We start from the raw sequence: 17,738 nt of genomic DNA, 5'->3' as shown, positions 1-17,738 counted from the left end.
GTTGTAGTTGCTGGGATGTATAGTTCACCTACAATTAAAGAGCATTCTGAACTCCACCAGTGATGGAATTGAACCAAACTTGGCACACAGAACTCCCATGAACAAGAAAAATACTGGAAGAGTTTGCTGGGCATTGACATTGAGGTTTGGAGTTGTAGTTCACCTCCATCCAGAGAGCACTGTGGACTCAAACAATGATGGATCTGGACCAAACTTGCCACAAATCCTCAATATGCCCAAATGTGAACACTGGTGGAGTTTGGGGAAAATAGACCTTGACACTTGGAAGTTGTAGTTGCTGTGATTTATAGTTCACCTACAGTCAAAGAGCATTCTGAACCTCACCATGGTTAGAATTGGGCCAAACTTCCCACACAGAACCCCCATGACCAACAGAAAATAATGTTCAACATATACATGAAACTACTGGAAGAGAGGTTATCTGGAGTTTTGGAGTATGTTGTTGTTCATTCGTTCAGTCGTCTCTGACTCTTTGTGACCTCATGGACCAGCCCACGCCAGAGCTCCCTGTCGGCCGTCACCACCCCCAGCTCCTTCAAGGTCAGTCCAGTCACTTCAAGGATGCCATCCATCCATCTTGCCCTTGGTTGGCCCCTCTTCCTTTTGCCTTCCACTTTCCCCAGCATAATTGTCTTCTCTAAGCTTTGCTGTCTCCTCATGATGTGGCCAAAGTACTTCAACTTTGTCTCTAGTATCCTTCCCTCCAATGAGCAGCCGGGCTTTATTTCCTGGAGGATGGACTGGTTGGATCTTCTCTCAGTCCAAGGCACTCTCAGCACTTTCCTCCAACACCACAGCTCAAAAGCATCTATCTTCCTTCGCTCAGCCTTCCCTAAGGTCCAGCTCTCACATCCGTAGGTTACTACAGGGAATACCATGGCTTTGACTAGGCGGATCTTTGTTGGAGTATGGTGCCATCTATATGCACATGACACCCAACTCTATCACTCCTAATTCCAAGGAAGTAGTTCCTATGCTGAAATGGACTGGATGAGGGCAAACAAATTGAAGCTTAATCCAAGCAAGACAGAGGTGCTCTTGGTCACTTGTAAGACAGATCAGGAAATAGTCAGCTTGTGTTAGATGGAGTTACACTCCCCCTGAAAAGGCAGGTTCGCAGTTTGGGAGTGCTCCTGGACTTGGCTCTGAACTCGGAGGCCCAGGTATCAGCAGTGACCAGGAGTGCTTTTGCACAGTTACAGCTACTGTGCCAACTGCACCCGTTCTTGGAGAAGTCAGATCTGGCCATGGTGGTACATGCCTTGGTTACATCCTGGTTGGACTATTGTAATTTGGTCTACATGGGGCTGCCTTTGAAAAGTTCTCTGAAACTTCAGTTGGCCCAAAGAGCAGTAGTCAGACTGCTAACTGGGGGTGGCTAAAGGGAGCGTACTGCTCTTCTGTTGCGATAGCTCTACTGGCTGCCAACATGTTTCTGACCACAATTCAGAGTGCTAGGTTGACCTACAAAGCCCTATATGGCTCTGGTCCAGGTTATCTGAAGGACCGTGTCTCTTTCTATCAACCTGAAGGACATCTATGATCTACTGGAGAGTGCCTTCTCTCTGTTCCACCACCCATTCAAGCAAACTTGGCAGGAACGAGGTAAAGGGCCTTTTCAGTGACTGCTCCCAGACAGTGGAACTCCCAAGAAAGACCAGGATGGCCCCATCCTTGCTCGCCTCCCGAAAGCAGGTCAAGATCTTTGCCAACAGACTTTTGTGGGTAAGGGGAGGCTCTGGGGAGAGTGGGAGGGATTGGGAGGGATATGAGTTTTAAAGGCCATTGTAGCGTGTTTCCTGTATTTTAATTGTGTTTTTTATCACACTGTTATTATTTAATTGTTTTTTAACTTTTGTATTGTTCTTTTTGAACTGTTTAATGTGGATAGATGCTAGCCGCCTTGAGTTCCCATGGGAAGAAAGGCAGGATAGAAATAATACCCAGAGGTGGTTTTGCTATCTTTTTCTAACACCTGGTGTTCATCAGCAGTATCCCATCAAAATACTAACACACAGAGAGAGAAATGACAAACAGACCGATAGATAGATGAGGAAGGGTAACTCCATCCCCAGTCAAAGCCATTGAATGAACCAAATTAGGATAAGAAAGATATTTTGAAAATGCCACCTTGTATCCCAGCATTGGTTTGGAGAAAAGGACACTGATAAACCATTAGTTATTGTCTAACTGTTTGATAGGATACACAGAATGTGCCATATTAATTTACTTCTTACTAGCTGAATACATTCGTTATTTGGCCTAAACCAAGAGAGGAAGGCTCCAGCCCAGCTACATTTCTAGCTTCAGGGATTGGCCTGGAGGGTTAGACAGTCAGACAGCTACATATATGTCTGTGTCTTCAGATTGCCTCAAATTTCATAAGGGTTTTCTTGGAAAAAGAATACCCAGAGGTGGATTTGCAGTCGCCTTTCTCTGGAACAATAGCCTATAGCAACTGGTTTTCACTGGCAGTCTCCCATCTGAATACTAACAAATACGTACAGGGAGATTATACATACATACATACATACATGAAGTGCAACTTCATTCCAGTCAAAGCCATGCAAATCAGAAGAAGGCTCCAGCCATGCTCTTTCCTCACTGCTACATTTATAGCCGCAGGGTCTGGGCTAAGGTGACTGCTAGGTAGTTAAGCAGACAGAACACTACATACATATAGATAGATGGATAATGAAGGCCAAACCTATCATCAGCCTGTCAAACAGAGGAAAGTGGAAGGCTCCAGCTCAACCTGTCCTACACTCTGCTACATTGTTAGCTGCAGGAATTAGACTGAGGTGCTTGATAGGCAGGTGGCTACATATACGGCTGTGCCTTTCAAGTTGTCTCTTGACTTTTGGCAATTTCATGGGGTATTCTTGGGCAAATCATAAACACAAGTAGTTTTGCTATTGTCTTTATCTGGAACAATAGCCTATAGCACCTGGGATGCACTGGCAGTCTCCCATCCAAATACTAACACACACATACTGAAGGGGTCGGTAAGAGCATACATACATTTTGACCTGCATTATGCTGTTTGAGAAAGTACAAAGAGATTATACGGACACATATAGATGAGGTAGGAAAACTCCATGCCAGTCAAAGGCAAGCAAAATAGAGAGGAAAGCTCCAGCACAGCTCTTTCCTCACTACTACACTTTTAGCCACAGGGACCAGCCTGAAGTTATTGCTAGGTAGAGAAGCAGACAGACAACTACACATATATAGATAGATGGATAAGGAAGGCCAAACCCATCATCAGCCAAAGTTAAGCAGAAGAGAGAGGAAGGCTCCGGCCCAACCTGTCTAACGTTCTGCTACATTGCTAGCTGCAGGGATTGGCCTGAGGTGATTGATAGACAAGCAGATGGCTGCTTATACGTGTGTGCCTTCAAGTTACCTGTTGACTTACAGCATCCACATGGCTTGCATATGGCTTTCTCAGGCAAGGAATATCCAGAGGTGACTTTGCTATCGCCTGCAGTTTCCTATTCAAGTACTAACACATAAACATGCAAAGGGGCATTCGAAAAGCTAATTTCTGAGTCTACAGGCTTTGGCACACTAAGCAACACAAAAAAAAACAACACCGAAAGCCAAAACCAAGGATAAATGGATTCTGCCCCAGTATTTCCACACTGTTCTACATTTCTAGCTGTGTTGGCCACAAGAGATAGATAAATAGATAGCAACCTCAAGAAAACCCGATAAGGTTTTATTAGGCAAAGAATAGTCAGAAATAGTTTTTCCAGTTCCTTCATCTGAAAGATAGCGCATAGCACCTGATTTTCATTGGCAGTCTCCTATCTGAGTACTAACACACACACACACACATACATTTGGTCAGAGGGACTGATTTCTGCACCTTCAGCATTGCACATTAATCAGCCCACCTCCCTCTACCCCAAATGGTGAGTTTTCAGTGTGTTTCCTTTATCAGCAGACAGTTGGACAAGTTGACCTTTGAAGTCCTTTATAAATCTTGCGATTCTGCTAATTCTATTTCACCTTTATTCCAGGAAGTCCAGATTGATACAAATAGTGATTCTCATTGTTCTGAGTTAGGAAACGGAAAGGGTAATACTTGTCCTAGGTTCCCAGCAAGCTTTTCCCCAGTATTTGATAATGATATGAAAAAGATGACATTAGATATTGCCATTTGTGGCATAATTTTTCAACGTATATGAGATCATTTATTGGAATATTAGTGAACTGTTTCATAAATCCAATGCGTTTGTATAGCCTGTCAAAACAAAAATAGAAATGTATTGTCAAATACTTTCATGGTGAGAATCACTGGGTTGCTATGAGTTTTTCGGACTGCCATGTTCCGTTTATTTTAGTATATACTGGTATATAATTGAGAAGATGGTAACGTCTCATCGAAAAGCAAAATAAAACAAGTATTCTCCTAGCTATATAGGCAGAGTTTGCATTCCTAAATTTATTGTTTCTAACCACTGGAAACTCTAAGCTAGGGGTTAGGGAAGAATGATTGAACTGTTAGTGGAAATTCTCAGTATTGCTCTTCTATAGACAATGATTATAAATACCAGTCACAGAAAAGTCTTGATCCCTTATATATGTGAGTTAATAAACACCCTTGTGTTCCAAAACTGCATTCCTGTGTTTTGGACTGATTTAACTTGCCGAATAGAAGCGGAAAAATAAACTAAACAAGGGGGATGGTCTCAAGCACAAGAATTTAGACCAAACAAGACCACAATAAATAAAAAATGTCTCGTACAAATCATAGAGGCAGTATACAATATTTTAAGCATTATGAGTGGAAACCAAAGGCGCAATTAAGTGGAACAATGTAAGTTTCTAGGAATTGAAAATACCAGAAGACATGCTTTTTTATTAAATGTCATGAACAAAAGCATCATTTTCAAATAATGGCTTATAATTGCCTGTTCGTCTAGTAAAAGATGCTCAGCTCATTGACTTGTACAATTAACGGAGGGACAGACTGCAAAAAAGCCAACAAAGGACAGGTAGAGTGAGTCTAAACAGAAACTTGCAAAGTACTCAAGTGTGAGTATAATTCATGAGGTAATGATGAGTCACTAGCTGAATGATTAACAAAGTTTCTGTATTGCTTGCTTACGTTTTATCAGGATCATGTCATTGGCTACAGGTGCCATCACCTGTCCTGAGCTCTTGTGACTCACTGCCCTTTTAAAATACTTTTCCAATTATTTGTGGCAAATCACTGATAAAATAGCTCACTAGAATTTTCTACAAGTTCTTCAGATTCCATGGATTGCCAGAAAGAGAAGTATATGGATCCAAGAAGAAAATCAAGCTTGAAGTCTCCATAGAAGCCAAAATGACTGAAATGACTATTATAGTTTGGGCATATTGTGATGCAACATGACTCACTGCAAAAGATAAGTGTTCTAGGTATATTTGAAAGCAATAGGAAAATGAAGAAGACCATAACACAGGACGGCCCTAGATTTGCAAGATTTGAGTAAGGCTTTTATGCTAACAGAAGGCCTTGGAAGTCTCTCACTTGTAGGGTCACCGTAAGTCGAATCCAACTTGACAACAAATTAACAATACTACTGTGTGGTATAATACAACTTCAGCTAAGGCAGTGGTTCTTAACCTGTGAGCCACGGCGACAAAAATCAGGTCCACGAGCCTCCTTCCTTTTTATTTATTTATTTATTTATTTTATTTCCACTCCCTTTGCACCGCCTGCCACTCCTTCCCTATCGCTGACCATGAAATATGTTCTGCATCAGAAACTAGAGCTGATGTGGCCTATTGAATGCATTTTTCTGAATCAGCAGCTCAAACCGAATCTAAAGTTGACCAAAAACTGATTCGTAACTCTTTTGGTTTGAATGTTGGAGAGTGGTTCCTGGTCAAGTCATCCCTGGTCAAAAAAGGTTGGGAACCACTGAGCTATGAGGAAGAGTAGTACAAACTGAACGTTGCTCTTTTGGGGCATTTTTGCTATGTTTGGGAGCTCCACCCAGGTACCCCAAACCTGAACAATTTTTCAGGTAAAGCACTCATTGGGAGAAACCAGATCCTTCTAAGCTGATAAAGCACTACCTCCAGAAGCTCCTTTATTTTACTTTAAAGGACAACCAAGAGTGATGAAACATGAGTCCAGACTGCTCAAATGGCTCAACCCAGTGGCTATACCAAGGACAGATCTGCATGCCTAGCCTAGACCCTGTTCTGCCTCAATCTTCAATATTGCTTCAATATGTAAAGATAAAGTTTTCCACTGATATTAAGTCCAGTTGTGTCCGACTCTGGGGGTGTGTGCTCATATCCATTTCTAAGCTGAAGAGCCTGCGTTGTCTGTAGACGCCTCCAAGGTCATGTGGCCAACATGACTACATGAAGCGGCATTACCTTCCAGCAGAAGCAGTGCCTATTGATCTACTCACATTTGCATGTTTTTGAACTGCTAGGTTGGCAGAAGCTGAGGCTAACAGCAGGAGATCACCCTGATCCCTGGATTCGAACCACCAGTCTTTCAGTCAGCAAGTTCAGCAACTCAGCAGTTTAAACCACTGTGCCACCAGGGGGAACTTGCAATATGTATCCCTACACAATATGCCAGAGTAGGGACCTATTGGCCCTACAGTTCCATAATATGAACCACAATACCCATAATCCTTTAACTTTGGTTACACTGAAAGGAACTTCTGGAAGACTCTCCAGTTCTGAGCATACCTCTCTATTGTCTGATCAATATTACTATCATATTTTTTTGGTCTCACTATGAATAGCGCAGATGCTCAGTTCACTGCTAGGATTAAGTGCTTCATGCCTATTTCCAATACAAATCAGTATTGATTTCTTCAAGAACAGTTAGAACTGAAGAAACCGTGACTAATCCATTTAAGACAACGTTAGTGACCTACTGAGCTCCAGACATACCTTCCCGCCTCCAAAATGGCTATATGTTAAGCAATTGCTCTAGGATAATAGCTGCAGAGGTGTGTAGCAAACCTGTAATATTGTATTCAAAGGAATTGCTGTGTTAGTCTGGAATTTCACTATGTAAAGCAATCTTGTAGCATCTTTAGTAGACTGAGGCTGTATCTACACTGTAGATTTAATGCAGTTTGACCACTTTAATTGCCTTGACATAGAACGATATCACATTAGTATTTTAAAGCAGAGGCGCCCGCTTTGTTAGAGTGTTACAGTGTTACTTCCTCCTGTAGAAATCTGGGAAATTTCGTTTAAGGAAGCCGAGGACTTTTTTGGCTGTAAATGCCAAAGGGCCCAGAATTCATTTCCCAGAATTCTACAGGAGCAAATTGGTGATTACAAAGCAAGCTCCTCTGCTTTAAAACGCTAATGTGATGTCGTCCTTAGTGCTATGGAATAATGGGAGCTGTAGTTTCATGAAGTCTTTAGCTTTCTCTGCCAAGGAGTGCTGGGACCTCACCAAACTACACATCCCAGGATTCCATAGCATTGAGCCACGGTAGTTCGAGTGGTGTCAAATTATATTAATTCTACAGTGAATTCTATGTCCTTGGGGCTCTTCCATACAGCCATATAACCCAGAATATCAAGAGAGAAAAATCCCACAATATCTCTTTGAACTGGGTTATCTGAGTCCACACTGCCATATATTCCATTTCAAAGCAGAAAATGAGGGATTGTATTCAATTGTGTGAAAGGGGGCTTGGTGTTCAGTGTCTAGGGTGCTACAGTATCTCGGCATGCAGTAATTTTGAAGTTACTTGTGGATTTAAATTTCTGATTTTATTTTGTTCTATTTTTGTAATTTATTTATTTTTTGCTGCTGAGGACCTAAAGAAATTGCTCCCTTCTTATTGTCCTTCTGTCTTGTGGATAAAATTATGCTGATACTCATGGAACCATCCATTTATATAACAAATGGAGCAACAGAAAATGTAATTTCTGCCCAAAAAACACTAAATTGATTCATCAAATATGATGAAGAAATATTAGTGTATCAGTCTGGCAGGATACAACAAGTGTGAGTCTAAATTGACCACTTAATTCATGGCCAGTTCGTAGCATTTATGCTCTGGAATGGTTCTTAGGTGGCTAGATGCATCTATGTGAAGCCATATTGCTCTCGCTGAACCATCACTTTGCCCACTGTGTTGCTGCAACCATTTTTGTTTGCCATAGATCTTAATCTGAGCTCCTGGTCGTTGTCATGCCTGTGATATCATAATGCGGTGCTCTTGCAGCCAGGAAGAAAGACGGGAGAGCTCTTTCTTGCTGGTTGTGTGGGTGCCCCATTCTGATATCACAGGTATGACAGTGGGGGCCAGATGCTCAAATGAAGTGTTGTGGTTGATGAGTAGCAGGGGCAGTGACATGGGTCAAATGATAGTGCAGTGTCCATCTGAAAAAGGATCTGACCTAATCAGATTCAATCTAGCTATCTAGAGTGCTGTTAGGTCCCAGAATACTTCAGACTTTCCAACAAACTCCAGAGTATCTCCTGACTTTGCCTAAAGTGGGCAAAGTCAGGTTAAAGCAAGAACATCCGAAAGTTGGGACAATCAGTGCTAGATTTAAGTTGTATCCACTTTTTTTGTCCCTGCTTAGATTAGAGTCACTCCCAAGACATTTTGTTGCCTAAAGCAAAGAACAAGGTGATGGAAAAGGCTAATTACGTCATCACACTAGGGAATGAATCCACTTTAAATCTGACTGCTGCCTCCTGCAGAATCCCGGGGTTTGTAGTTCAGGGAGGAGCCTTTAACATCCTCCCTAAACTACAAACCCCAGAATTCTGCAGGAGAAGGAAACCGGATTTAAAGTGGATTCATTCTCTAGTGTGATGAGGTTATAAGTTAGCTAGGGAACACAAGGAAAATGACAGGAGAGCACCTTTGGGTAGTTGCCACCTTCTGCCTAATGAGGGGCCTAGCCTAACATCTTGTCAGATGGAAAATCCCAAGACCTCGCCGTCTTGGTGGGGTTGTTTGTCTCAATAAAAGCATTGTGTGTCCATGAAAAATGAGGGCAAATAAAGCAACAGGAAGAAAGAGCAACAATATCATGGTGAAACATAGTATTATGAGTCGTGTGTGGCATTTTCCCCTTTTAAGAAGAAATGACTTCTCTGTACAGCTGCTCCACGGAGGCCTGGATAAAATCTCATAAACTATGGAATGTGAAGCAAGGACATTACCAACTTGGGAGGAAGACCTCTAAGAAAAACAACGCATTGTTCAGACTAATTAAAGGAAATATGCACTGGGAAAGCCAATTCCCTCAACGTCCATAGTGCATGTGTATTGCATCTGACAGGCTCAAGTGCAGACTACAATGGAAGAAGATAAATGAGCTTTTCCAAAAGAATAAGTGGGTTTCAGGGCCACAGTGCTACTACTGTAAAGTCTTTAATGGCAGAGCCTTTCTGAGCCCTTGAGTGACATCATTTAAATGCTGGTTTTTTTAAAGTGATATTTTCAGACATTTATAAAGATCTGCTATCTCTTGCTGGTGTTTAAAAAGATTGTGTTTGCTCATGCAGCCTTTCTCATGCAAGTCAACAAGGAAGACCACAGCTGTTGTTTTCTGCCTTCCTGCTGCTGTCGTTTGTTGGAGGTAGTGGTTGTGTTCCATCTTAATTCCTTCTTCTGGGTCTGCTGCTTTCCCCCTTTCTTCCCTCACCTTTTCTGCTTGAGCAGTTTCCTTCTGGGACCTGAACAAATTGGCTGTTCTAACCTCTTGCAGAGTGAAGCTGGAAAGGTTCTGGAACATTGGATGTTGGCAGTCTTTCAAGGGCTAGTTATCACCAGGATACACGCTGATTATTCCTTTCTAAAAGCTGACATTATCTGGCATCCTTGTGTTTACAGTGGAACATTGCTCGCATATCATGTGACGTTGACGGCTCAGGTTGTTTGCTCGCTGTACAAAACAGAGGAGGGGAAACGGTACGAGAACACCAGCCATTGTGTCCCCCTTTAATTAAGTATGAAAAAGAAAAGAAAAATCATACTTAACTTTCATTATTTTTACATGACACCTCGCAGCACCCAGCAGTATGGTATCATTTTAATTTGGGACTCAAAAAACATCAGGGCCCACTGATGGATGATAACAATAGAATCTAAAATTCCTGGCAACGCAATCTGAAGATGCTTCCTGTTGATAAGATAGAATTCTCTGAGATTAAAGCAACTGGAAGCACATTTTTATTGGCCTGATGTTTTTACGCTTATTAAAATAGATGTGTGCGCTGCAATCTCTTACATTAGGCTTTCTTGCAGAATAATCCATACCTTTCTTTTGATGGGCTAATACAAATCATGGAACAGTTACAGCAAACACTGAAAGTAGAAAAATGCATGTCTGCTTTCTCCTTTTCTTTTATCCAGATTTTCAAGCTTCAAAAAGGAAGGCCTATAGATACACAACATTTCCTTTGAAATGCACGAGCCTTTCTTAAACTGTTATTTAAAGATCAGCTTCACATATAGAGTTTGGCATCAGCTGCCATGCTTTATAATTGCTGTGTTTGATGTAGGTGTGTGGAAGAGGCATTCAAGGCCAAGATGTCAAATGCAACATTGGATTAGCATAATCGGTATACATTTTTTGGGCTATAATTTGCGTATAGCTTTGCTTTGGAAAGCAGGGATTTGCATGGGGTATGGATATAAGAAATAACCCTACTGTGATGATGGAAATCCCCAGGTGCTGAGCAAAAGTTCAGGAAAATGCATTAATGAGAACTATGCAATTATAGATCAGCAAGTAACAGAGTCTTTGTGGATTTGTTAGCTAAGGACTTCCTGTGCAAACTGTAAGTCTTGCTTCTTTTTATGCTGGGCTGCTCAGAAAACACAAAGCATAATACAAAGCATGCACCCGATTCTCTAAGAGAAAAAATATTGTTGAATATGAAAAGATATGGACCAGTATCAAAAAGAACTATACATCTAGATGTTTATATATAGCAGGAAGCAGCTAATCTTCTCTTTCACAATGCTACATTGCTTGCCACAGAGGCTGGGAAAATCGCTTGATGTTTGCCTGCATCACTATTTTTCATTGTTTACACAAGAGTTTATTCTATTCCATTTCTTCTTATCTAATATTATTATCTTAGTTGCACAGTCTATCCCATACAACTCAAACATGTGGATTTTATCCCAATTTATAAACATATTTTAACTCAAAACTAATGTATCCTTTTCTAAAAATATAACATTTTAATGTTAACAGTTTGAGATCTGAGACTAATGTAAGTCTAAGATACGAGGGTTGAATGAAAAGTAATGCATCCACCTTCGTAACTCCTCAACAGATGGCAGTACTGGTATGCAGCAGGCACTGGATTGTTCAGTAGAATCTCCTCTACAGTTCCATTTTGGCAGGAAGCCTTAGCATTGGACAGTTCTGTTGTTAAAGTGCGAAGTATAGAATCCTGCACAGACGGTCGGTCAATGCGACTTAAGTAACATGCAGTCATTGAATTCTTGACAACAGAAGGTGTCACCCCAAAGGAGATTCATCAGAGAATGCAGGCTGTTTATGGTGAGTGTGTTGATGTGAGTACTGTGCATCAATGGGCTGTGAACTTTGAAACGATGGCCAAGAAGGGTCCAAAAGGAAAAGGGAAATGTTTTCCTGAAGTATGACAATGCCAGACCACACACTTCACATGCCACCACAGCAAAACTTCAGACACTGGATCTCACCACCATACGGCATTCTCCATACAGTCCACATTTAGCACCGTCTGACTTCCACCGGTTCCCAATAATGAAAGAAGATCTGTGGGGACATCATTATGCTCCTGATGAAGCTGAGAGAACTGTGAGACGCTGGTTGCGGAAACAGTGTCAACTTCTTCCGTGACAGCTTCAGAAAACTTGTTCATCCAATTGTCTGGTGATTATGTGGAAAAGTTAATAGTGGTAGTTAAAGAGCACATTCTAAAGATTATTTCTGTGTTTGATTTATTAAAATATTCCCATCCAAACACAAGTAATGAAGGTGAAGGCATTACTTTTCATTCAACCTTTGTTCAATGGAGGACAGAGCAAGCAAGCAACCAAGTACTGTATTTTATTTTCACCATGGTCCAAAGATACTAGTGGAGGGGGATAACAAGCAAGAATAAAATGTTAAAATATCAGAAATTGAAAATCTTTCAAAGGTACTTCATAACCAAAGGCAGCACTAACAGTTTAATCCATGCCTGAGTCAATGAGCTCATGGCCATCAAGTCATGCCCCCAACATTCCTCTTCATGCCATTGTCACCAGAGTGGTTCACTCCCTTAGGATGGTGGTTCTCAGTGAGGGTGTGTTGTACCAGATATTGATGTCCTTCAACTTCCAGAAGCCATAGCCAGTTAAACATTCCCGAGGGATACTAAGAATTACTTTCTTGAGGAATACTAAGAATGTCTCACCACATGCACACCTCCCTGCTTAAGAACATTGCCATGTAACATGCGTACCTAGGAGAACAACAAATGCCATGTCAGAGGCCAAAGAGAGCAAGCTCATTTGACCCAAACCCCAAACAAAGGAAAAGGGACAGCCAGAAAGAAGACTGCATGGCTGGACCAATCCATTTGGCCAATGTGGGCTTTCTTTATTCATCTAGTAAGCCAGGTAAGCCTTCTGGGAAAATGCATTCCCTTCTCATGCCCATTCCCAGGCATCTCCTCCCCCTTGTGCACCATCCCCACTGCCTTCATTGCTTCATACACTGTGGTTGCAATCACGCATTCCTCCACACCCTGAGACCGTAGGGTTCAAATAACCTGAAGAGGTAGAGAAGGAAGATGCTTTTGCCTTTGAAGCCCATCACTATTTCTGCCACTCCCCTCTCAGTGCCATCCTGAGGTCAGCTGAAATGAGATCACAACAGGGTGTGGGGCTAAGATCCTTATCTGCCAACCCATAGTAAGGAAGGAAAGGGAGTGGGACTCATGGCAGCATCAAAGTCTTTATTAATTAATAGCATCCAATATGGTGTGGATTGGAAAGAGGCATGTGAAGGACTCCAAACTAGTCAATCCCACAGGATTGGTGTATTGTAAATGTGGGTTGGCAAGGCCCACTACCCATCAAAATTTGCAACTCCAAGTTGCTTTTGATCAAGTACTTTAATCAAAACAAGGATGGTAAAACATCAAAACATCCGGGCATCCCCTGGGCAACGTCCTTACAGACAGCCAGTTCTCTCACACAAGAAGCTACTTGCAGTTTCTCAAGTAGCTCCTGACATACACATACACAAACTTACCTGTGTTCTCATTGTTTAAGCCGGGACAGCACTGGGACAAAGCTGGAGGCAGATGAGAAACATTATGGGATGGTAAGAGAGTGATGCAGAAGCGTTGCCCGATGGTTCTCCTCTGCCCCACAGATTCACCCCGCTGCCACATGGATTCCCCCACTGTCCCCAGGCTTATGGACCTCCGTCTAACAGGTCCATGGTCCAATGCCTTCTCTGCCAGAGTGCTGGTGTCTCGGCAAAATTCAACTCCTAGGATTCTATAGCATTGAGTTTAACTGGTGTCAAACTGTATTAATTCTGCAGTGTAGATGCACCCTTGGATTGAGTGGGGATGGGATATATCACTGCCCTCCCACTACAAATTGTGTAAATCTGTGCCCTATCATATAGTACATTATTGGTGAGTTAATGCATCAAAATACTTACCTAGGTTAATACAGGCAATATTTTGGATAATTTTTCAAGTATAATTCCTTCCCATTTAAATATTAAATATTTAAATATTAAGGAGCCCCCAGTGGCACAATGGGTTAAAACCCTTGTGCCCGCAGGATTGAAGACCGACAGGTTGGAGGTTCAAATCCGGTCAGAGCACGGATGAGCTCCCTCTGTCAGCTCCAGCTCCCCATGCAGTGACATGAGAAAAATCTCCCACAAGGATGTTAAAACATCAAAACATCTGGTGTCCCCTGGGCAACATCCTTGCAGACGGCCAATTCTCTCACACCAGAAGCGACTTGCAGTTTCTCAAGTCGTTCCTGACATGAAAATAAATAAATAAATCTTTTGAATTTTTTGGCTAATATTTAATCTTTTATCAATTTGAGGGCAGGTTTTGTTAGAGAATACAAAAACACCAACTCAAAGGAGTTGCATGGGCAATAAATTATTGTGTTAAACATGGCAGCCACCTAGTGGTGGAACATTTTGAGAGCTCATACATCAAAAGCCTCTCCTGTTAACATTCAGTTGCAAAAAATAAAATAAACATTTATTTGAAACCATCCCAGTATCTATAATGTTATTTTCTCCAGCATGAGTACAGGGCATTTTTAGTAATGTCGATGCCTGTGACATTTGTGTACCTGATGTAACACAGCAATATATTTTTTTTGCCATGATTACTTCTGTGGCTTCTCTTCGTTTACCGTAGCAAACAAAGAAGCTCTCCGTATTGTGAGCCATATACCTCCTCTGTGCAGCTGCTGATTTCCTCTCTTGAAAAGAAACACAAAGCATGTTGAGATTCTGAATCCGATTCAAAATATTGGGCCACCAGACACAGAAGTACAAAGAATCCATATTCTCACATAGGAGAGATGTGTCTGAATATTATTTTAGAAGAATATATGTCAACAAAGGAGAGAAAGTGACTATAGATCTCATTTGTTCACTTTTTAAAAAAATTCAAAACACCATCTGAATAACAATAAATTGATAAATTATACAGCAATAATGTAATTTTTACAACGGTTTCTGTCTTTTGAGCCAGTGATTTGAGTTCTGTGCTTGGACTCTGGGAAACCAAGCACAAAACTGCTCCTAGTATTACAATGTACTCCCAAGACTGGATGGAGTTTTGCATTTTGTAAGTAATGTGCAAATTGTGTGGTCAAAACCGAACACTTGTGCCAGTATATATATATATATATATCCTTATAAATGTGCATACCTTACTTACTTACTTACTTACTTAGGTGATCCCTCGATGTCCAAGTAGGATAGTCTTCCAGGATCACTGTACTGACGGTGGGTCTGTACGTGAATGTGGAGCCCTATTCTTGACCTGCATGTTCTCCCGCAGTTTCCAGGTGGAAGGTGGTCCCGGTTGGGGTTGGCTTGATGCGCCTTCCTCTTGGCACGTTTCTCTCTTTTGCCCTCCATTCATGCCTCTTCAAATTCTGCAGCACTACTGGTCACAGCTGACCTCCAGCTGGAGCGCTCAAGGGCCAGAGTGTCCCAGTTCTCAGTGTCTATGCCAGAGTTTTTATGGTTGGCTTTGAGCCCATCTTTAAATCTCTTTTCCTGTCCACCAACATTCCATTTTCTGTTCTTGAGTTCAGAATAGAGCAACTGCTTTGGTAGATGGTGGTCGGGCATCCAGACAACATGACTGGTCCAGCGGAGTTTATGGCGGAGGACCATCACTTCAATGCTGGTGGTCTTTGCTTCTTCCAGTATGCTGACATTTGTCTGCTTGTCTTCCCAAGAGATTTGCAGAATTTTTCGGAGGCGACGCTGTTGGAATCATTCCAGGAGTTGCATGTGACGTCTGTAGACAGTCCACGTCTCGCAGGCATATAGCAGGGTTGGGAGGACAATAGCTTTATAAACAAGCACCTTGGTATCCCTACGGATGTCCCAGTCCTCAAACACTCAGTGCTTCATTTGGAAAGCTCAGGCGGTGTTGTATTTCAGTGTCAAGGTTGACTTTGTGAAGAGGTGGCTGCCAAGGGAGCAGAAATGGTCCGCATTTTCTAATGTTACACCATTAAGCTGTATTTCTGGCATTGGAGAGGGATTGGCTGGTGACTGCTGGAAGAGCACTTTGGTTTTCCCAATGTTCAATAACAGGCCAAGGTTCTCATATACTTCTGCGAAGGTGTTTAGAATCTGCATACCAAAACCAAAAGAAATGTACTAGTTCCTGAGATACAGAACTATTACACTGTGGCTGATTAAAGCAGAAACTAATATTTCATATTGATTTTTTCACACAAGTTTAGGATATTCTATGCCACTTTTGGAAGAGTTTAATACAATAATCTGAGTCCTAGGATTAGGGACCTGGGCTGAAACACTTACTGGTGTATGAAAATAATTGGGTAGCTTTGGATTAGGGCGCATCCACACAAGGTGGAAAATGCATGCCCTCCTGGATTTTTATTTCAGGCGTCCAAACAATGCCTCATGTAAAAACACCTGGAAGACTCAGGTCTAATCGAGTGTGGCTGGTGTCTAGACTTCTCAGGGAGCAATCCAGACAGCCCTCTCGGGTTTTCTAGGCTGGAATATTCAAGAGGGCTCTAATGCCCTCCCCAAAAAAAGCCTTAAAAAGTAAAAAAAGTAAAAATTATTTACCTGTCCGGCTTTCCCCTGCTGCTGACGCTCTCCTGGCACATAGAAATGATGCACTAGGAGCAGAAGGGAGGAGAAAAATTACTCCTGGCCCCCACCCTTCTCCTGGTGGCTCATTTCTATGCGCCAGGAGAAGGCTGGCAGCAGAGAAATGCTGTCCGGGTAAGCAATTTTTACTTTTGAAGACTTTTCTGGGAGTGCCTGAAAGTCCGGAAGGGCATCTGGACCCCCACCCAAAAGCACAAGCTTCCTGGTATGTGTGTGGACTCTAATTCAGTGTTTTAATGTTATGTTTGTGTGACACACTTACACAATGCAGCAGACACACTAAGGTCTTGCGACACCCCTTTGGAAAGTTTTGCTCTATTATATGTATTGTTTTGATTAGCTATATATCCCTTTCTTTTCTAAGACAAAAAGGGACTCTATCTTTCAAATAACTCTGGCCTTTTCATGTTTTATTTTTTAGTTAATTTTTATTTGGTATTAAGTTTAAAGTTAGGTTGTTCTATATTGTTTGATGTGTTTTCTTTGATGTAATTTTGTTTATATGTCTCCTCTTTGGTACTGAATGTTCACCTTACATGTTGGAAACCACCCTGAGTACCTTCGGGGAGATAGTGCGGTCAATAAATATTATTATTATTATTATTATTATTTGATTATTATTATTATTATTATTATTTGATACACAAGTTTAGCACACAACAAAGATCTCTATTCTGGCTTTTATATTTGCTCACACATCGGGCACTTCCCAAGTGTCTAGGACTAGGCAAATAATGCATGCAGATCCGAATAGGGTGGCCTTTTGCAGTTGACAGATGGTAATGTTGTCAGTGCCGATTGTGTTTAAGTGCAGGCCATAGTCTTTATGCACTGCACCCTGTGTGCCGATCACCACTGAGACAATCTTTACTGGCTTGTGCCAGAGTCTTTGCAGTTCTATCTTTAAATCCTCAGATCATGTAAGCTTTTCCAGTTGCTTCTCGTCAATTCTGCTGTCACCTGGGACTGCAACATCAGTGATCAATACTTTATTGTTGTTGTTGCTGTTATTAGAAACACAAGATTAGTACACAGCAAGCAAGATCACTATGCTGGCTGTTCTATTGGATCACACAGTGTGATGTATTGGCATATAATGATCTGAGTAGGGTGGCCTTTTGCAGCTGACAGATGGTAATTTTGTCAGCACTGATTGTGTTTAAGTGCAGGCCAAGGTCTTTAGGCACTGCATTTTCTGTAACTTTTTCAGGCTTGTGATCCCACCAGTTCTTTGTGGCAGGCAGATGGTATTTGTGGCACAAGTTCCAATGAATCATCTGAGCAACAGTGTTATGCCTATACTTGTATTATTATTATTATTATTATTATTATTATTATTATTATTACAT

At 41.6% G+C, this 17,738-nt stretch overlaps 1 protein-coding gene across 1 annotated transcript in view; it reads right to left on the bottom strand.

The window, feature by feature from the left end:
- FNBP1L (formin binding protein 1 like) overlaps positions 1-17,738 on the bottom strand; it is a 119,833-nt gene that overhangs the window by 76,355 nt on the left and 25,740 nt on the right. The window lies entirely within an intron of this gene.

This window comes from Anolis sagrei, chromosome 4 (assembly GCF_037176765.1).
Source record: "Anolis sagrei isolate rAnoSag1 chromosome 4, rAnoSag1.mat, whole genome shotgun sequence".
Lineage (NCBI taxonomy): Eukaryota > Metazoa > Chordata > Lepidosauria > Squamata > Dactyloidae > Anolis > Anolis sagrei.
The sequence above is the reverse complement of the archived record's forward strand: the minus strand, read 5'-3'. Positions and strand labels throughout refer to the sequence as shown.